Genomic DNA, 23,743 nt, shown 5'->3' with positions numbered 1-23,743 from the left:
TAATTGCTGTACTGTAATACATTGTACAGTAGTACATTGTTCTATAATACATTATACTGTACTGTAATAGATTGTACAGTAATACATTGTACTGTAATACATTGTACTGTACTGTAATACATTGTACAGTAATACATTGTACAGTAATACATTGTACAGTAATACATTGTACTGTAATACATTGTACTGTAATACATTGTACTGTACAGTAATACATTGTACAGTAATACATTGTACAGTAATACATTGTACTGTACTGTAATACATTGTACAGTAATACATTGTACTGTACTGTAATACATTGTACAGTAATACATTGTACTGTAATACATTGTACTGTACTGTAATACATTGTACTATACTGTAATAAATTGTACAGTAATACATTGTACTGTACTGTAATACATTGTACAGTAATACATTGTACTGTAATGCATTGTACAGTAATACATTGTACAGTAATACATTGTACTGTAATGCATTGTACTGTAATACATTGTACAGTAATACATTGTACTGTAATACATTGTACTGTACTGTAATACATTGTACTGTACTGTAATACATTGTACTGTACTGTAATACATTGTACAGTAATACATTGTACTGTAATACATTGTACAGTAATACATTGTACTGTAATACATTGTACTGTAATACATTGTACTGTAATACATTGTACAGTAATACATTGTACTGTATTGTAATACATTGTACAGTAATACATTGTACTGTAATATAATACATTGTACAGTAATACATTGTACTGTACTGTAATACATTGAACTGTAATACATTGTACTATACTGTAATTACTGAACTGTACTGCATTGTACGATACTGTAATTGCTGTACTGTTATTAATTTGTACTGTAATACATTTGACTGTACTGCAATACATTGTACAGTAATACATTGTACTGTAAAACATTGTACTGTACTGTAATTCATTGTACTGTAATGCATTGTACTGTAATGTATTGTAATGTGTTGCAATGTAATTAATTGAATTGTAATGTCATGTTTTTTTACTGTAATGTACGGTACTGTAATGCATTGTAATATACTGTAATTACTGTACTGTAATGCATTGTACTGTAATATAATACATTGTACTGTACTGTAATGCATTGTACTGTACTGTAATGCATTGTACTGTACTGTAATGCATTGTACTGTAATGCATTGTAATATACTGTAATTACTGTACTGTAATGCATTGTACTGTAATATAATACATTGTACTGTACTGTAATGCATTGTACTGTACTGTAATGCATTGTACTGTACTGTAATGCATTGTACTGTACTGTAATGCATTGTACTGTACTGTAATGCATTGTACTGTACTGTAATGCATTGTACTGTACTGTAATGCATTGTACTGTACTGTAATGCATTGTAATGTGTTGTAATGTTTTTTTTACTGTAATGTATTTTACTGTAATGTAATTCATTGTACTGTAATGTAATATATTGTACTGTACCTGTATACAGACGGTGATGACCAGACAGGTCTGTGCCAGCAGGGCGAAGGACTGGTAGTCAGCAATGTCTCGCCCGTCGTCTCGGACCGTGTCGTACATGGCAGCGTAAGGGATGAAGAACAGCACTACAGAGCTGTAGACACTGTGGAGGGCACACTTAAAGAAGGCTGTCTTACTGAAGTACTGATTTATCTGGCCTGGAACGTACAGCTGGGGGTGCTGGAAACTCCACATGTCATTCACATCCTGGACACCAGGGGGAGACAGTGAGGTAGGAAAAATATTCTCAATTACACAAATCTAAATGTGTGGGAGAAACAAGAAATGCACACGCATATTGCATAAACACATTAATTCCTGCACGCACACATGAACATATTAATTCCTCCACACACACACATGAACACATTAATTCCTCCACACACACACATGAACATATTAATTCCTCCACACACACACATGAACACATTAATTCCTCCACACACACACACATGAACATATTAATTCCTCCACACACACACATGAACACATTAATTCCTCCACACACACACATGAACACATTAATTCCTCCACACACACACATAAACACATTAATTCCTCCACACACACACAACACATTAATTCCTCCACACACACGAACACATTGACATCACACATGTTTTACCTGGTCAAACAGACTCATACCCAGTACAGGAAGTGCTGTGTAGACTAGGTTATACAACGTGATGAACCACTCATCATACACGGTCTGGCAGAAACACAATCAGATCATCAGAGACAAATAACCTTATACATCTGAAAATACTGAACAGTTGTTTTAAAGGGGTAGTGCAGTCAAAAATGTGATTTTCTGTAAAAAAAAAAATAATAATTGATTTCCACACTACGAGGTCGAAATAACACTCTGAAATGGTATAAATGATAATAATGTCCTTTTAGAGTTTATTTATTTTAATTTTTTACACACTTTTTCACCACAATTTTGTGATTTTGATCTTGTCTCATCGCTGCATCTTCCCAACGGGCTCGGGAGAGGAGAAGGTCGATTCATGCGTCCTTCAAAACATGACCCACCAAAATGCACTTCTTAATCTTTTTGGGATAGGTGGCAGCATTTTCACTTTTGGATGAATAGTGTGCCCAGAGTGAACTGCCTCCTACTCTGTCCCAGATGCTAATATATGCATATTATTAGTATTGATAGAAAACATTCTGAAGTTTCTAAAACTGTTTGAATGATGTCTGTGAGTATAACAGAACTCATATGGCAGGCGAAACCTGAGAAAAATCCAACCAGGAAGTGGGACATCTGAGGTTTGTAGTTTTTCAAAGCTTGGCCTACCGAGTACACATTGAGATATTGATGAGGTTGCACTTCCTAGGGCTTCCACTAGATGTCAACCGTCTTTAGCAACCTGAATGAGGATTATAAAGGAGGGGCTCATGAGACCTGTTTGAGTCAGTGGTCTGGCATAGTGCCTCGGTCTCATGACACGCGCTCCCGACAGAGTTACCTCTCGTTCCAGCGCCTTTCTGAAAACAAAGGAATTCTTTGGTTGGAACCTTATTGATGTTTTATGTTAAAAACATCCTAAAGATTGATTCCATACATCGTTTGACATGTTTCTAAAGGACTGTTATGGAACCTTTCGAGTTTTTGTCTGGATGAAATGCTCGCGCCTCATGAAGATGGATTACTGGGCTGAACACTCTAACAACAAGTGGCTATTTGGACATAAATGATGGAACTTTATGGAACAAATTAGTCATTTATTGTCGAACTGGGATTCCTGGGAGTGCCTTCTGATGAAGATCATCAAAGGTAAGTGAATATTTATGGTGTTATTTCTAACTTGTGTTGACTCCAAAATGGCGGATATTCCTCTGGCTGGACTGGGCTCTGAGCGCCGTTCTCAGATTATGCTTTTTCTGTCAAGTTTTTTTGAAATCTGACACAGCGGTTGCATTAAGGAGAAGTCTATCTTTAATTCTGTGAATAACACTAGTATCTTTTGTCAATGTTTATTATTAGTATTTCTGCAAATCACCAGATGTTTTGGAATCAAAACATTACTGCATGTAACTCGCCAATGTGAACTGAGACTTTTGGATATAAATATGCACATTATCGAACACAACATACATGTATTGTGTAACATGATGTCCTATGAGTGTCATCTGATGAAGATCATCAAAGGTTAGTGATTAATTTGATCTATATTTCTGCTTTTTGTGACTCCTATCTTTGGCTGGGAAAATGGCTGTGTTTTTTTCGACTTGGCGGTGACCTAACATAATCATATGTTGTGCTTTAGCTGTAAAGCATTTTGAAATCAGACACGATGGGTAGATTAACAAGATGTTTATCTTTCATTTGCTGTATTGACTTGTTAATGTGTGAAAGTTACATATTTCTAAAAATATTTTTGAATTTCGCACGCTGCCTTTTCAGCGGAATGTTAGAAAGGTTAACACCCAATCGCTTAACCTGGAAGCTAGCCACACCAATGTGTTGGAGGAGACACCGTTCAACTGATGACCGACATCAGCTTGCAGGCATCCGGCCCGCCACAAGGAGTCGCTAGAGCTTGATCAGCCAAGTAAAGCCCCCTCAGCCAAACCCTCATCTAATCCGGATGACGCTGGTGTCTGGGAGTCCCATGTGCTCCGCCCCTATGGGACTCCCAGTCACGGCCGGTAATTACTCAGTCTGGGATCGAACCCCAGGCTTTAGTGACGCCTCAACACTGCGATACACAGTGCCTTTTTTATAGCTTTTTTGTTGTTGTTGTCTGACAGCATGCCATCACAATCTGATGGGATTATTCTAACCAATGACCAGTCATCTTTTATTTGCATATGTATCCTCCTACTTTGAAGGGGTAAGCGGGGTAAGTGGAGTAGGCTCTGTAGAGTCAAGATGATTCTATCTGCCAATCAGGGCAGTGTATGTAAATAAATAAGCATTTGTGTCAACACGCCCGACATGACCAGACAGCAGTTCAATGGCAAAAGGAGGCTCAGGGAAATAAATTATTAAACATACATTTGGAGTTATTTTCATGAAATAAACACGCACAGTGATTTATTAGACATACAACGATGATTTAAAAACGTAATGACTGCACGGGGCTTTAAAGAAATAGAAGTAGAGGAGTATACCAGTTGCTTTAGAATTCAACGTTGGGTTGACCAAAGTTTAATAAATATCTCTCTCCCCTCTTCTCCCCCTCTCTCTCTCCCTCCCCTCTCTCCCCCTCTCTCTCGCCCTTCTTTTTTTTTCTGTCGTACCTGTGCTGAGAATCCGCAGAAGAAGGCGTACCAGAAGTGGACGAAGGTAAAGGTGAAGTTCTTGTAGAAGAAGTAGCGCAGGAACTTACACATCCTCAGGTAGGACCAGCGACCGTGGACCAGGAGGAGGCGCTGTCAATTCCATGAAAAAAAAAAAAAAAACAACAACTTTATTTTAAATTGTACAAACAACAACAGACTAATAGACCGTTAAAGCACTGACAAAAGTCCGAAGTTTAAAAATGTGGGTTTTGCATTATGATTTAAAAACATCACTGGTGTGTCAGTGGCCCTCTTACCTCTAGGAAGCGGAACTGAGCAAAGGAGTAGTCTGAAGAGAGGACCGCCTGCATCCCCTCCTGACCGCTTATACCTATACCTATATGAGCAGCTGGAGAGAGAGAGGGAGGAGAGGGAAAGAGAGGGAAGAAAGAGGGGGAAGGAGAGAGGGGAGGGGGTGTAGAGGAGGGAGAGAGAAGGTAAGCATATTGTTCAGGGACCATTGGGCTCAGAGGGTTAAGCTCAAATTCACAACTTTTCTCTCCACAGCATTATCATACAGAGTCGGTGTCTAACACTATTTGACTGGTGTAGTTATCTGATCCTAGATCTGCAGTCAAAGGGTGCTCCTATATGGGCCCTGGGGCGGCAGGGTGGCCTAGTGGTTAGAGCGTTGGACTAGTAACCGAAAGGTTGCAAGTTCAAATCCCCGAGCTGACAAGGTAGAAATCTGTAGTTCTGCCCCTGAACAGGCAGTTAACCCACTGTTCCTAGGCTGTTGTTGAAAATAAGAATTTGTTTTTAACTGACTTGCCCTAGTTAAATAAAGGTAAAATAAAAAAGCAGTGCACTATTTAGGTGATTAGGGTGCCATTTTGAACAGTATATTGTAAGTTACCTTTAATCATGCTGACGTCGTTGGCCCCGTCTCCTATGGCCAGAGTGACGGCCTGTTTGTATTTCTTGACCAGCTCAACCACCTGGGCCTTCTGTAGTGGAGTCACTCTGCAGCAGATCACTGTCTTACACAGACAGGCTGTGCGTAGGAACAGCAGCTCCATGCTGCGCTCTAGGGCATAAGCCTGATGGGGGAGAGAGAGTGTAGAGTAGAATCTAATGGCAACAGATCAAATATGGATGTCCAGATCCTGTTAAACAGATCAGAATCAGTTCAACTGTCTAAAATGTATCTAATCCTTTTAACATGTGTCTTATCTGTCTAAAATATGGGAGCAATCAGATATTTGACACAATAAGGAATCAGGGCTCATGTTAGTGCAAGATTTACAGTAAATAGGACTGTAGTGTCTCACCAGACTGATTTACAGTAAATAGGACTGTAGTGTCTCACCAGACTGATTTACAGTAAATAGGACTGTAGTGTCTCACCAGACTGATTTACAGTAAATAGGACTGTAGTGTCTCACCAGACTGATTTACAGTAAATAGGACTGTAGTGTCTCACCAGACTGATTTACAGTAAATAGGACTGTATTGTCTCACCAGACTGATTTACAGTAAATAGGACTGTAGTGTCTCACCAGACTGATTTACAGTAAATAGGACTGTAGTGTCTCACCAGACTGATTTACAGTAAATAGGACTGTAGTGTCTCACCAGACTGATTTACAGTAAATAGGACTGTAGTGTCTCACCAGACTGATTTACAGTAAATAGGACTGTAGTGTCTCACCAGACTGATTTACAGTAAATAGGACTGTAGTGTCTCACCAGACTGATTTACAGTAAATAGGACTGTAGTGTCTCACCAGACTGTGTCCGTTGATGACCAGGCCATACTCCCCGCTCACCTCCTCGTCCCTGACCACCTTCGGCTTGTTACCCAGCATCCTCTCTGGCATGAAGTTGGCCTCCTCCTCTGCACCTGGTTTCATGGTGCTCCATGCATTCCTGGTTCAATACAAAAACAAATCCTCTCATCTCATTCTATTCCACCATGTCTATGTTATCAACCTGGGACGGGATGGGATGTTATCAACCTGGGATGGGATGTTATCAACCTGGGATGAGATGTTATCAACCTGGGATGGGCTGTTATCAACCTGGGATGGGATGTTATCAACCTGGGATGGGATGTTATCAACCTGGGATGGGATGTTATCAACCTGGGATGGGATGTTATCAACCTGGGATGGGATCGGAATGTTATCAACCTGCGATGGGATGTTATCAACCTGGGATGGGATGTTATCAACCTGGGATGGGATGTTATCAACCTGGGATGGGATGGTGCTGGGTAGGTACTAAACCCTGGACAAATGGTGTTAGTATTGAGGCAGGCAGGGTTATGATGTCAAACCCTCTGACCTCAGTTCCTGTCTGACATCGTCTGAGTTGTTGGCCGACACGATGAAGATGTCGTTCATCTCCTCTCGCAGCATGTTGCAGGAGTAGCCAATGTTCTCCGCCGTTTCTGTCACATGAGAAAACACACAATGTGATAGTTGGAGACAGACACAGTGATGTGGACATATGGTCCTACACATCAAATGAGGTTGGTGGCACCCTAATTGGGGAGGATGGGCTCGTGGTAATGGCTGGAGCTGAATGAGTCAAATGGTATCAAATACATGCCACCGGAGGTCTCTTCACAACCCCGAGTCCAGAACAGACTATGGGAGGGGCACAGTACTACATAGAGCCATGACTACATGGAACTCTATTCTACATCAGGTGACTGATGCAGCAGTAGAATCAGTTACAAAAACAAGTACAAATACACCTTAAGGAACAGCGGGATTGGAATGGAGTGAATGGAATGGAGTGAATGGAATGGAGTGAATGGAATGGAGTGAATGGAATGGAGTGAATGGAGTGAATGGAATGGAGTGAATGGAATGGGAGGAATGGAATAGAGTAAATGGAATGGGAGTGAATGGAATGGAATGGGAGGAATGAATGGAATGAATGGAATGGAATGAATGGAATGGGAGTGAATGGAGTGAATGGAATGGTGTGAATGGAATGGTGTGAATGGAATGGAGTGAATGGAATGGAGTGAATGGAATGGAGTGAATGGAGTGAATGGAGTGAATGGAATGGAGGAATGGAATGGGAGTGATTGAATGGTGTGAATGGAATGGTGTGAATGGAATGGAGTGAATGGAATGGTGTGAATGGAATGGAGTGAATGGAATGGAGGAATGGAATGGTGTGGAATGGAATGGAGTGAATGGAATGGTGAATGGAATGGGAATGGAATGGTGAATGGAATGGAATGGAATGGAATGGAAGTGAATGGAATGGAGTGGAATGGAATGGTGTGAATGGAATGAATGAATGGAATGGAATGAATGAATGGGTGAATGGAATGGAATGAATGGAATGGTGTGAATGGAATGGAGTGAATGGGAATGGTGTGAATGGAATGGATGAATGGAATGGTGTGAATGGAATGGAGTGAATGGAATGGAGTGAATGGAATGGAATGAATGGAATGGAGTGAATGGAATGGAGTGAATGGAATGGAGTGAATGGAATGGAGTGAATGGAATGGAGTGAATGGAATGGAATGAATGGAATGGAATGGAATGGAATGAATGGAAATGGAATGGAGTGAATGGAAATGGAATGGAGTGAATGGAATGGAGTGAATGGAATGAATGGAATGGAGTGAATGGAATGGAATGGGAATGAATGGAGTGAATGGAATGGAGTGAATGGAATGGAGTGAATGGAATGGGTGTGAATGGAATGATGTGAATGAATGGAGTGAATGGAATGGAGTGAATGGAATGGAGTGAATGGAGGGAATGGAGGAATGAATGGAGTGATTGGAATGGAGTGAATGGAATGGTGTGAATGGAATGGAGTGATTGGAATGAATGGAATGAATGGAATGAATGGAGGAATGGAAATGGAATGAATGGAATGGATGAATGGAATGGAATGGAATGGGAGTGAATGGAATGGGAATGGGAGTGAATGAAATGGAATGGTGTGAATGGAATGGTGTGAATGGAATGGAGTGAATGGAATGGAGTGAATGGAATGGTGTGAATGGAATGGAGTGAATGGAATGGTGTGAATGGAATGGAGTGAATGGAGGAATGGAATGGAGTGAATGGAATGGAGTGAATGGAATGGAATGGGAGGAATGGAGTGAATGGAATGGAGTGAATGGAATGGGAGGAATGGAATGGTGTGAATGGAATGATGTGAATGGAATGGAGTGAATGGAATGGAGTGAATGGAATGGAGTGAATGGAGGGAATGGAGTGAATGGAATGGAGTGATTGGAATGGAGAATGGAATGGTGTGAATGGAATGGAGTGATTGAATGGTGTGAATGGAATGAATGGAATGGAATGGAGTGAATGGAGTGAATGGAATGGAGTGAATGGAATGGAGGAATGGAATGGAGTGAATGGAATGGAATGGGGAGTGAATGGAATGGTGTGAATGGAATGGGAGTGAATGGAGTGAATGGAATGGTGAATGGAATGAATGGAATGGAGTGAATGGAATGGAGTGAATGGAATGGTGTGAATGGAATGGAGTGAATGGAATGGTGTGAATGGAATGGAGTGAATGGAGTGAATGGAATGGAGTGAATGGAATGGAGAATGGAATGGAGTGAATGGAGTGAATGGAATGGAGTGAATGGAGTGAATGGAATGGTGTCAAACATGAAAACATGCGTATGATACCGTTATTCACTCCATTTTGACCAATATTATGATTTGTCCTCCCTCAGCAACCTCCACTGCTTTACATGAATTACATTCCAACCGTCACAAAGAGCCTGTCCTCCTGTAGCCCCATCCCACCAGCCTCCTGTAGCCCCATCCCACCGTCCTCCTGTAGCCCCATCCCACCAGCCTCCTGTAGCCCCATCCCACCGTCCTCCTGTAGCCCCATCCCACCAGCCTCCTGTAGCCCCATCCCACCGTCCTCCTGTAGCCCCATCCCACCGTCCTCCTGTAGCCCCATCCCACCAGCCTCCTGTAGCCCCATCCCACCAGCCTCCTGTAGCCCCATCCCACCAGCCTCCTGCCCCATCCCACCAGTCCTCCTGTAGCCCCATCCCACCAGCCTCCTGTAGCCCCATCCCACCAGCCTCCTGTAGCCCCATCCCACCAGCCTCCTCTGAGTTAGACATAGAGATAGACGTGGCTTAAATACCTTGATGGTGTGGAAGAAACAACAACATCGTTGTCCAAAATAAGATAACATTTTTTTATTTTATTTTACCAACCCTTTAAATATCCAATGCAGCCATTTGATTTTAACATCAAATCTGGGTAACAATTAAGTACCTTACTGTTATTATTTTCAATTAAAATTGTAAAAAAAATATTTAAAAATGTGCTTCTTTGCAAAGAGCAATTTCTCATGCAAGAATTTTGGCTAGGACTCTCTGGGAAAACCTATTATTGTTCTGTTATATGTGAGGCACATAGCTGAGAGTATGTTGCTTGTTGACTAACCCTGTTTGTCGCCAGTGAGCACCCAGATCTTGATGTCAGCTTTGGCGAGCTGCTCGATGGTCTGTGGCACACCATCCTGGAGCTTATCCTCTATGGCTGTAGCTCCCAGCAACTACACACACACGCACGCACGCGCGCACACACACACACACACACACACACACACACACACACACACACACACACACACACACACACACACACACACACACACACACACACACACACACACACACACACACACACACACACACACACACACACACACACACACACATTTAATTACAATCCTTTCTCTATCTGTAAGAGCTAAAACGGCCCCTGGTTCAGTGTTCAGGACATACCATTAGGTCTTTTCATATCTGTAATTTGTTGAAGCTAAACTGACCCTGGTTCAGTGTTCAGGAAATACCATTAGGTCTTTTCATATCTGTAATTTGTTGAAGCTAAACTGACCCTGGTTCAGTGTTCAGGACATACCATTAGGTCTTTTCATATCTTTAACCTGTCAAAGCTAAACTGACCCTGGTTCAGAGGTAATTTACTGTTAAAACATGAAATTAAGTAGGAACTTTTATTGGGAAGTTTATTTACCTTCACTTTAAGACATATTGTATCACCCAGTCTTTGTCTGTAGATGTTCATCTGATCCTGGTTTAAGTGTTTAACTCCTTCCTACCATCAGGTCTTTCTCTATCTCCTCATAGAGCAGGTCTAGTTTCTCCTCTCTGTCCTCCAGGGCTGTGCTGGCCTCATGGTGGCGCTGTTTCCAGCTGCTGAAGTATTCCTCATCCAGGTCCTTATAGGCTAGAGCCAGGGTCCGCAGGCCCTCACCAGCAAACTCCTGTAGGGACAAAACACACACACAATTTATATACAACGTGATTTGGATGGTTTTATATTTATTGAGCCACTCTTTCACAGAAGTACAGGGAGGAAGAGAGAGGCAGACACACTTAGACTCTCTCTCTCGCTCTTCCTCTCTCTGGCTCTTCCTCTCTCTGTCTCCCCTCTCTCGGTCTCCCCCTCTCTGTCTCCCCCTCTCTGTCTCCCCCTCGTTCTGTCTCCCCCTCGTTCTGTCTCCCCTCGTTCTGTCTCCCCCTCGTTCTGTCTCCCCCTCGTTCTGTCTCCCCCTCATTCTGTCTCCCCCTCTCTCAGTCTCCCCTCTCTGTCTCCCCTCTCAGTCTCCCCTCTCTCAGTCTCCCCTCTCAGTCTCCCCCTCTCTCAGTCTCCCCCTCGTTCTGTCTCCCCTTGTTCTGTCTCCCACTCGTTCTGTCTCCCCTCGTTCTGTCTCCCCCTCTCTCTGTCTCCCCCTCTCTCTGTCTCCCCCTCTCTCTGTCTCCCCTCTCTCTGTCTCCCCTCTCTCTGTCTCCCCCTCTCTCTGTCTCCCCCTCTCTCTCCTACACACACACACACACACACACACACACACACACACACACACACACACACACACACACACACACACACACACACACACACAGAGGAGGCTGGTGGGAGGCGCTATAAGAGGAGGGGCTCAATGTCATGGTTGGAACAGAATCAATGTTTCCATGTGTTTGATGTCGTTCGATTTATTCTAATCCAGCTATTACAACTTCCTCTTATAGCTCCTCCCACCAGCCTCCTCTGACACACACACACACTTTTACATTGAGGTGTTCAGTGGTGACATCCATCAGCTTGGTACAGGACTGGTCCAGCCTCTCATAGACCATGGTGTCTGCTCCTTTACAGTATAAACACAGCTTCCCCTCTGGGCTCCGTACTGTCACACGCACACGCACACACACACACACACACACACACACACACACACACACACACACACACACACACAATAGTAAGAATTATGTTTGCATAGACATCTTACAATGAGCAGCAAGGAACTTAAATCTCCCATGAAACGTGTTTCCAGAGGGCTGTTTACCAATGACGGACATCCTCTTGCGGACGTTGTTGAAGTCAAGGATGGCGAGGAGTTCGTAACTGTGTTGTTCTCCCATCTCTACGATGGTGACGCTCTCTGGCGTGCGAGAGCGGAACACAAAGCCAAAATTGCGTGCAGCGGTTACCAAGGCACCCTCGTCAGGGGACTGGGCCTGGTACAGCAGCTCACCTGTACAGGGGAGTGAAGTAATTTCCTGTTGTTAGAATAAGTGGGTGTAGTTTTCTCTCCATCTCTACATCCTCTCTGCTCTGTGACCCAGAAACTGATAAGTGGTCGAGTGCTCAAGGAGATGTCAATTTGTTAGTGGGCGAATGGAACAGTGTTCTTGCCACCTTGATAGCCACTTTTCATTGAGGATCATGTGTATCATACCAGAGTTCCTTAGTGGAAGAATTTTCAATCAGTTTTTGTTTTATCAGAGGAGAAAAAACCTAAATGCTATTTATCTTCTTATCTATAAAATGTCTTGAACAACTAACTTCATCATGTAACCCATTTAATTAGGGATCCACCCCTGTAAAGGTAATATGCCTGATGACACGTGAGTGGGAGTGTATCGTTTCATACAAGCGCATTTTCGTCCACGTTCCCTCTCCTCACCGCCGCTCCTTGATGACCTTTGACCTTTTTCCAAAGGCGGCGAGAGAGAAACAGGAGTTGGGCAAATCCAAATCATTTTATTGGTCACATAAACATATTTAGTAGATGTTATTGCGGGTGTAGCGAAATGCTTGTGTTCCTAGCTCCAACATTGCAGTAGTATATAACAATTCACAACAATACACACAAATCGCAAATCTAAAAGTAAAAGAATGGAATTAAGAAATATATAAATATTCGGACGAGCAATGTCAGAGTGGCATTGACTAAAATACAGTAGAATAGAAGACAGTATATATGAGATGAGTAAAGCAGCATGTAAACATTATTAAAGTGACCAGTGATTCCATATCTTTGAATATAGGGCAGCAGCCTCTAAGGTGCAGGGTTGAGTAACTGGGTGGTAGCTGGCTAGTGATGGATATTTAACAGTGTGATGGCCTTGAGATAGAAGCTGTTTTCAGTCTCTCGGTCCCTGCTTTGATGCACCTGTACTGACCTCGCCTTCTGGATGATAACGGGGTGAACAGGCAGTGGCTCGGGTGGTTGTTGTCCTTGATGATCTTTTTGGCCTTCCTGTGATATCGGGTGGTGTAGGTGTCCTGGAGGGCAGGTAGTTTGCCCCCGGTGATGCGTTGGGTAGACCGCACCACCCTCTGGAGAGCCTTGCGGTTGTGGGAGGAGCAGTTGCCGTACCAGGCTGTGATGCAGCCCGACAGGATGCTCTCAATTGTACATCTGTAGAAGTTTGTGAGGGTCTTAGGGGCCAAGCCAAATTTCTTCAGCCTCCTGAGGTTGCGCTATTGTGCCTTCTTCACCACACTGTCTGTGTGGGTGGACCATTTCAGTTTGTCAGTGATGTGTACGCCGAGGAACTTTTCACCTTCTCCACTGTGGCCCCGTCAAAGTCCACGATCAGCTCCTTCATTTTGTTGACGTTGAGAGAGAGGTTATTTTCCTGACATCACTCCGCCAGGGCCCTCACCTCCTCCCTGTAGACTGTCTCGTCATTGTTGATAATCAGGGCCCTCACCTCCTCCCTGTAGGCTGTCTCGTCATTGTTGATAATCAGGGCCCTCACCTCCTCCCTGTAGTCTGTCTCGTCATTGTTGATAATCAGGGCCCTCACCTCCTCCCTGTAGGCTGTCTCGTCATTGTTGATAATCAGGGCCCTCACCTCCTCCCTGTAGACTGTCTCATCATTGTCTATAATCAGGGCCCTCACCTCCTCTCTGTTGGCTGTCTCGTCATTGTTGATAATCAGGGCCCTCACCTGTTGTGTTGTCTGAAAACTTGATGATTGAGTTGGAGGTGTGGGTGGCCACGCAGTCATGGGTGAACAGGGAGTACATGTTTAGGATCAGTTTAGTGGAGGTGTTGTTTCACCACCCGGGCGACCCGTCAGGAAGTCCAGGACCCAGTTGCACAGGGCAGGGTTCAGACCCAGGGCCCTGAGATTAATGATGAGCTTGGGGGTACTATGGTGTTGAAGGCTGAGCTATAGTCAATGAACAGCAGTCTTACATGGGTATTCCTCTTGTTCAGATGGGATAGGGCAGTGTGCAGTGCAATGGCGATTGCATCGTCTGTGGATCTATTGTGCAGTGCAATGGCGGTATGCAAATTGAAGTGGGTCTAGGGTGTCAGGTAAGGTAGAGGTGATATGACCCTTAACTAGCCTCTCAAATCACTTCATGATGACAGTTGTGAGTGCTACAGGGTGCTTGTCATTTCGTTCAGTTACCTTTGCTTTCTTGGGTACAGGAACAATGGTGGACATCTTGAAGCAAGTGTGGACAGCAGACTGAGATGGGGAGAGATTGAATATGTCTGTAAACACTCCAGCCAGCTGGTCTGCGCATTCTCTGAGGATGCGGCTAGGGATACCATCTTGACTGGCAGCCCTGCGAGGGTTAACACGCTTAAATGTCTTACTCACGTCAGCCACAGAGAAACAGAGCCCACAGTCCTTGGAAGCGGACCGCGTCCTCAAAGTGGGCAAAGAAGGTGTTTAGTTTGTCCGGGAGCAAGATGTCGGTGTCTGCGACATGGCTGGTTTTCCCTTTGTTGTCTGTGATTGTCTGTAGACCCTGTCACATACGTCTCTTGTCTGGGCCGTTTAATAGTGACTCCACTTTGTCTCTGTACTGATGTTTTGCCTGTTTGATTGCCTTACGGAGGGAATAATTACACTGTTTGTATTTGACCATATTCCCAGTCACCTTGCCATGGTTGAATGCAGTGGGTCGCGCTTTCAGTTTTGCACCAATGCTGACATCTATCCACATTTTTTGGTTTGGGTAGGTTTTAATAGACACAGTGGGAAGAACATTCCCTATCCACTTCCTGATGAACACAGTCACTGTGTCCGTGTATATGTCAATGTTACTCAGAGGCAACCCGGAACATGTCCCATTTGATCAAAACAATCTTGTAGCATGAATTCTGATCAGTCAGACCAGCATTGAATAGACCTTAACATGGGTACTTCCGGTTTGAGTTTCTGCCTATAGGAAGGGAGGAGCAGAATGGAGTTGTAATTTGATTTGCTGAAGGGAGGGCATGGGAGGGCCTGGTAGCCATCCCAGAAGGGAGAGTAACAATGGTCAAGAGTTCTTGTAGCACGAATACTACAGGCAATGTGTTGATAGAATTTCGGTAGCGTTTCCTCAATTTTGAAAGGATCCAATTCAGGAAAATCGTATTTCTGTTCGTAATGCTGGTGAGTTAACGCTGCTCTGATATCCAAAAGTTATTTCTGGCTGTAATAAAACAAAAGGCTTTCTGGGTAATATAAGAAATAACACAAAAAAAAAACTAAATACTGCCAAATTGCTTAGAAGCTAGAAGCAGAGCTGCCATGTCTGTCCGTGCCATCTTAGATCCAATTAAGAAAAAGTCTCTCTCTCTCTCTCTCTCTCTCTCTCTCTCTCTCTCTCTCTCTCTCTCTCTCTCTCTCTCTCTCTCTCTCTCTCTCTCTCTCTCTCTCTCTCTCTCTCTCTCTCTCTCTCTCTCTCTCTCTCTCTCTCGCACCCTCCCACTCTTTATGTTGCACACATATATGAATATGGATAAACACAGTCTTCCCTTTCAGACACACAATGTCAACATCTGAAAATTGTTTGATTGACAAACACATGCTTCCCACTATCACAAACTCTCGCTCTCTCTCTCTCTCTCTCTCTCTCTCTCTCTCTCTCTCTCTCTCCCTCTCCCTCTCCTCTCGCTCCTCACCCTCTAACTTCTCCTCAGCCATAACGGTGTGACAGAGGGCCAATAGTCTGAAGAAGGACTGGACTTCAGGACTCTCCAGCTTCAAAGCCTCCACCAGGGAGTGATCATGGAAGAAGAAGTGATGATCAGCCAAAGGGTTGAACGACCAGTCCACTGTTTCTGTGTGCTGGGGAGAATGGGGGTAGAGAGAGAGAAAGCCTTGTGCTACTCATTGTTCTAGACTAGCAGTAAGTACTAGCAGTACATACTAGCAGTAAGTACTAGCAGTACATACTAGCAGTAAGTACTAGCAGTACATATGAGCAGTAAGTACTAGCAGTAAGTACTAGCAATAAGTACTAGCAGTAAGTACCAGCAGTACATACTAGCAGTAAGTACTAGCAGTAAGTACTAGCAGTAAGTACTAGCAGTAAGTACTAGCAGTAAGTACTAGCAGTAAGTACTAGCAGAAAGTACTAGCAGTACATACTAGCAGTAATTACTAGCAGTACATACTAGCAGTAAGTACGAGCAGTAAGTACGAGCAGTAAGTACGAGCAGTACATACTAGCAGTACATACTAGCAGTACATACGAGCAGTAAGTACGAGCAGTAAGTACTAGCAGTACATACTAGCAGTACATACTAGCAGTACATACTAGCAGTAAGTACGAGCAGTAAGTACGAGCAGTAAGTACGAGCAGTAAGTACTAGCAGTAAGTACTAGCAGTACATACTAGCAGTACATACTAGCAGTACATACTAGCAGTAAGTACGAGCAGTAAGTACGAGCAGTAAGTACTAGCAGTACATACTAGCAGTACATACTAGCAGTACATACTAGCAGTACATACTAGCAGTAAGTACTAGCAGTAAGTACGAGCAGTAAGTACTAATGAATCTAATACTCACCTCGTTGATCTCCTGTCTCTGGCCAGTGTAGTCAAATACTTCCCCTGGAAAAGAAGATGGATATTGGATGAGTTAATGTATTTATTACAGATCACCATTAGCTGCTGCCAAGGCAACAGCTACGCTTCCTGGGGTCTGGCAAAATTTGAAAAACATTACAATACATTCATTAAAGAATTCACAACACAAAATCCATGTGTACGTGTGTGTGTGTGTAGTACGTATGTTATCATGTGTGTGTGTATGCATGTGTCTGTGCCTATGTGTGTGTCTCTTCACAGTCCCCGCTGTTTCATAAGGGGTATTTTTATCTGGTTTTTACAATCTTATTCTACTGCATCAGTTACCTGATGTGGAATAGAGTTCCATGTAGTCATGTCTCTATGTAGTACTGTGGAATAGAGTTCCATGTAGGCATGGCTCTATGTAGTACTGTGGAATAGAGTTCCATGTAGTCATGTCTCTATGTAGTACTGTGGAATAGAGTTCCATGTAGTCATGTCTCTATGTAGTACTGTGGAATTGAGGTCCATGTAGTCATGGTTCTATGTAGAACTGTGGAATAGAGTTCCATGTAGTCATGTCTCTATGTAGTACTGTGGAATAGAGTTCCATGTAGGCATGGCTCTATGTAGTACTGTGGAATAGAGTTCCATGTAGTCATGTCTCTATGTAGTACTGTGGAATTGAGGTCCATGTAGTCATGGTTCTATGTAGAACTGTGGAATAGAGTTCCATGTAGTCATGTCTCTATGTAGTACTGTGGAATAGAGTTCCATGTAGTCATGGCTCTATGTAGTACTGTGGAATAGAGTTCCATGTAGTCATGGCTCTATGTAGTACTGTGGAATAGAGTTCCATGTAGTCATGGCTCTATGTAGTACTGTGGAATAGAGTTCCATGTAGTCATGGCTCTATGTGGTACTGTGGAATAAAGTTCCATGTAGTCATGGCTCTATGTAGTACTGTGGAATAGAGTTCCATGTAGTCATGGCTCTATGTAGTACTGTGGAATAGAGTTCCATGTAGTCATGGCTCTATGTAGTACTGTGGAATAGAGTTCCATGTAGTCATGGCTCTATGTAGTACTGTGGAATAGAGTTCCATGTAGTCATGGCTCTATGTAGTACTGTGGAATAGAGTTCCATGTAGTCATGGCTCTATGTAGTACTGTGGAATAGAGTTCCATGTAGTCATGGCTCTATGTTGTGCTGTGTGCCTCCCATAGTCTGTTCTGGACTTGGGGATTGTGAAGAGACTTCTGGTGGCATGTCTTATGGGGTATAGTATTTTAAACAGACAGCTCGGTATATTCAGCTTGTCAATCAAGTCAATCTCTCCTCCACTTTGAGCCATGAGAGATTGACATGCATGTCATTAATGTTAGCTCTCTGTGTATTTTTAGCAGAGCAGAGCGTTATTATAGACAGACTTCTCCCCATCTTAGCTACTGTTGTATCAATATGTTTTGACCACGACAGTTTACAATCCAGGGTTTCTCCAAGCAGTTTAGTCACCTCAACTTGCTCAATTTCCACATTATTCATTATGAGCTTTAGTTGAGGTTTAGGGGTGTAGTGAATGATTTGTCCCAAATACAAAGCTTAAAGTCGGGTGGAAGGGACACCGATCCCGGAGAAGTTAATGGGTTCTTGCTTATTAGTAACTGGAATAAGCAATTGCATAAAAGTGCAGTGTCTGTTTACTCCTCTTTACACACCACAGACCAACACATATTCTTTACATCATCAACATATGAATCACTACAAAACTTATTGTATGACCTCTTTATACACTATATTAGGCCCCATGACCTCTTCTACACTATATTAGGCCCCATGACCTCGTCTACACTATATTAGGCCCCATGACCTCTTCTACACTATATTAGCCCCTATGACCTCTTCTACACTATATTAGGCCCCATGACCTCTTCTACACTATATTAGGCCCCATGACATCTTTATACACTATATTAGGCCCCATGACCTCTTCTACACTATATTAGGCCCCATGACCTCTTCTACACTATATTAGGCCCCATGACCTCTTTATACACTACATTAGGCCCCATGACCTCTTTATACAGTATATTAGGCCCCATGACCTCTTTATACAGTATATTAGGCCCCATGACCTCTTCTACACTATATTAGGCCCCATGACCTCTTCTACACTATATTAGGCCCCATGACATCTTCTACACTATATTAGGCCCCATGACCTCTTCTACACTATATTAGGCCCCATGACCTCTTCTACACTATATTAGGCCCCATGACCTCTTCTACACTATATTAGGCCCCATGACCTCTTCTACACTATATTAGGCCTCATGACCTCTTCTACACTATATTAGGCCCCATGACCTCTTCTACACTATATTAGGCCCAGCCTTTGGAACTCTGGTTATCATAGATACGGATACTATATTGTGATCACTACATCCTATGGATTTGTATACTGCTTTAAAGCACATTTCTGCAGCATTAGTAAAGATGTGATCAATACATGTTGATGTTTTCATTCCTGTGCTTTTGTAACTACCCTGGTACAGTAGGTTGACTGATAACCTGAACCAGGTTCCAGGCACTGGTTACAGTTTGAAGTATTTTCTTGAGTGGGCAGCTTGATGAGAGCCAGTCAATATTTAAAATCACCCAGAAAATATACCTCTCTGTTAATATCACATACATTATCAAGCTTTTCACACATATTATTCAGATACTGACTGTTAGCACTGTTAGTGGTCTATAGCAGCTTCCCACCAAAATGGGCTTTAGGTGAGGCAGGTGAACCTGTAGCCATATTACTTCAACAGTATGTTAGCACTTGGTGGTCTATAGCAGCTTCCCACAATAATGGGCTTTAGGTGAGGCAGATGAACCTGTAGCCATATTACTACAACAGTATTTAACATTATCCAGATACTGACTGTCTATAGCAGCTTCCCACAAGAATGGGCTTTAGGTGAGGCAGATGAACCTGTAGCCATATTACTTCAACAGTATTTAACATGAGATCCTCTCTAAGCTTTACAGGAATGTGGTTCTGAATATAGACAGCAACACCTCCCCGTTGGCATTTCTGTCTTTTCGGTAGATGTTATAACCATGTATTGCTACCACTGTATCATCAAAGGTATTATCTAAGTGAGTTTCCAGAGATCAGTCAGAATATGAATGTCATCTGTTACAAGCAAGTTATTGACTTCATGGACCTTGTTTATCAGGCTACATATGTTAATATGTATTTTTTTTAGCACTTTTCTGGGTTGCTTGATTGTTTTGAATTCTTTACTGGGAAACTTATCAGATGTAGACTTGCTCATGTTATTTATATTGGAGCTGATAGCACAGGGTGAGCTGCACAAAGTGGGTTTCCTACACGTATACACTGCCTCAGTGCTAACAGTGTAACTCTGTTTCATGGGCTCATGATTACTGCATACAACAGCTGTAGGATCAACAGAGGTATTCAGGGAAGTTAGGGGATGTAAGTTAAGTTACTTACATTGTGTCTGTCAACGCCCCTGGGATCATGTACATTTGATGCAGCATTATGACGACTCATTGTCACAATGGTAGGGATTAACAGAGCTGGTCTTGGGTCATTGATGGTTCTTCTGTGTGTGTGTGTGTGTGTGTGTGTGTGACATGCATGTGTGTATGTTTCTGAGTTCGCCCATACACACTTTCTTTCCTGCCTTTGTACCATCTGAACCTCACCGTAGCTCTTCCTAGTTACCATCTGAACCTCACCGTAGCTCTTCCTAGTTACCATCTGAACCTCACCGTAGCTCTTCCTAGTTACCATCTGAACCTCACCGTAGCTCTTCCTAGTTACCATCTGAACCTCACCGTAGCTCTTCCTAGTTACCATCTGAACCTCACCGTAGCTCTTCCTAGTTACCATCTGAACCTCACCGTAGCTCTTCCTAGTTACCATCTGAACCTCACCGTAGCTCTTCCTAGTTACCATCTGAACCTCACCGTAGCCCTTCCTAGTTACCATCTGAACCTCACCGTAGCTCTTCCTAGTTACCATCTGAACCTCACCGTAGCTCTTCCTAGTTACCATCTGAACCTCACCGTAGCTCTTCCTAGTTACCATCTGAACCTCACCGTAGCTCTTCCTAGTTACCATCTGAACCTCACCGTAGCTCTTCCCGTTGATAGAACACTTGTTGAATGTCATGATGTTCTGAGTGAGTGTTCCGGTCTTGTCCGAGAAGATGTATTTGATCTGACCCAGCTCCTCGTTCAGCGTGGTGGTCGGGCCTTGGCCGGGGTGTCACTACTGGCATGGTACATCTTCCTGTCCCAGTCGATGTAGAAACTGTTCCCCAGACGGATAACCTCCACACTGTAACACACACACACACACACACACACACACACACACACACACACACACACACAGGGATAATGACATTTTACATAACCTTAACAGACGTGTCTGCAAGGTATCTCAATTAGGCATAAATCAATAAGCAATTACACAGCAAAACAGATGCACTCTCTCTCACACACACACACACACACACACACACACACACACACACACACACACACACACACACACATACACAGACCTGATGTAGAGGAGACAGACAGACCTGACATAGAGGAGACAGACATACCTGTCATAGAGGGAGACAGACAGACCTGACGAACAGGGAGACAGACAGACCTGACGAACAGGGAGACAGACAGACCTGACGAACAGGGAGACAGACAGACCTGATGAACAGGAGACAGACAGACCTGATGAACAGGGAGACAGACAGCCCTGATGAACAGGGAGACAGACAGACATACCTGATGAACAGGGAGACAGACAGACCTGATGAACAGACAGACAGACAGACAGACATGATGAACAGACAGACAGACAGACAGACATGATGAACAGACAGACAGACAGACAGACATGATGAACAGACAGACAGACAGACCTGATGAACAGGGAGACAGACCTGATGAACAGGGAGACAGACCTGATGAACAGGAGACAGACAGACCTGATGAACAGGAGACAGACAGACCTGATGTAGAGGGAGACAGACAGACCTGATGTAGAGGGAGACAGACAGACATGATGAACAGACAGACAGACAGACCTGATGAACAGGGAGACAGACCTGATGAACAGGGAGACAGACCTGATGAACAGGGAGACAGACAGACATGACGAACAGGGAGACAGACAGACCTGGTGAACAGGGAGACAGACAGACCTGATGTAGAGGGAGACAGACAGACCTGATGAACAGACAGACAGACCTGATGAACAGGGAGACAGACAGACCTGATGTAGAGGGAGACAGACAGACCTGATGTAGAGGGAGACAGACAGACCTGACGAACAGGGAGACAGACAGACCTGACGAACAGGGAGACAGACAGACCTGATGTAGAGGGAGACAGACAGACCTGATGAACAGGGAGACAGACAGACCTGATGAACAGACAGACAGACCTGATGAACAGGAGACAGACAGACCTGATGTAGAGGGAGACAGACAGACCTGATGTAGAGGGAGACACCTGGCCATGCTGCTGTTCCAGTTTCAACTGACCTGAGCCCTAGGACCATGCCCCAGGACTACCTGACATGATGACTCCTTGCTGTCCCCAGTCCACCTGGCCATGCTGCTGCTCCAGTTTCAACTTCCACCTGACTGTGCTGCTGCTCCAGTTTCAACTGTTCTGCCTTATTATTATTCGACCATGCTGGTCATTTATGAACATTTGAACATCTTGGCCATGTTCTGTTATAATCTCCACCCGGCACAGCCAGAAGAGGACTGGCCACCCCACATAGCCTGGTTCCTCTCTAGGTTTCTTCCTAGGTTTTGGCCTTTCTAGGGAGTTTTTCCTAGCCACCGTGCTTCTACACCTGCATTGCTTGCTGTTTGGGGTTTTAGGCTGGGTTTCTGTACAGCACTTTGAGATATCAGCTGATGTACGAAGGGCTATATAAATAAATTTGATTTGATTTGATTTGAGACAGACAGACCTGACGAACAGGGAGACAGACAGACCTGACGAACAGGGAGACAGACAGACCTGATGTAGAGGGAGACAGACAGACCTGATGAACAGGGAGACAGACAGACCTGATGTAGAGGGAGACAGACAGACCTGATGTAGAGGGAGACAGCCAGACATGACGAACAGGGAGACAGACAGACCTGACGAACAGGGAGACAGACAGACCTGACGAACAGGGAGACAAACAGACCTGACGAACAGGGAGACAGACAGACCTGATGAATAGGGAGACAGACAGACCTGATGTAGAGGGAGACAGACAGACATGACGAACAGGGAGACAGACAGACCTGACGAACAGGGATACAGACAGACCTGATGAACAGGAGACAGACAGACCTGGTGAACAGGGAGACAGACAGACCTGGTGAACAGGGAGACAGACAGACAGACCTGATGAACAGGGAGACAGACAGACCTGATGTAGAGGGAGACAGACAGACCTGATGTAGAGGAGACAGACAGACCTGACGAACAGGGAGACAGACAGACCTGACGAACAGGGAGACAGACAGACCTGATGTAGAGGAGACAGACAGATCTGATGAACAGGGAGACAGACAGACCTGATGAACAGACAGACAGACCTGATGAACAGGGAGACAGACAGACCTGATGTAGAGGGAGACAGACAGACCTGATGTAGAGGGAGACACCTGGCCATGCTGCTGTTCCAGTTTCAACTGACCTGAGCCCTAGGACCATGCCCCAGGACTACCTGACATGATGACTCCTTGCTGTCCCCAGTCCACCTGGCCATGCTGCTGCTCCAGTTTCAACTTC

The 23,743-nt window shown here is 43.9% G+C and overlaps 1 pseudogene; it reads right to left on the bottom strand.

The window, feature by feature from the left end:
* Positions 1–23,743, bottom strand: part of LOC121846408 — an 84,370-nt pseudogene that overhangs the window by 25,133 nt on the left and 35,494 nt on the right.

Source organism: Oncorhynchus tshawytscha, linkage group LG04 (assembly GCF_018296145.1).
Source record: "Oncorhynchus tshawytscha isolate Ot180627B linkage group LG04, Otsh_v2.0, whole genome shotgun sequence".
Taxonomy (NCBI): Eukaryota; Metazoa; Chordata; class Actinopteri; order Salmoniformes; family Salmonidae; genus Oncorhynchus; species Oncorhynchus tshawytscha.
This window is presented reverse-complemented; position numbering and strand designations above follow the sequence as displayed.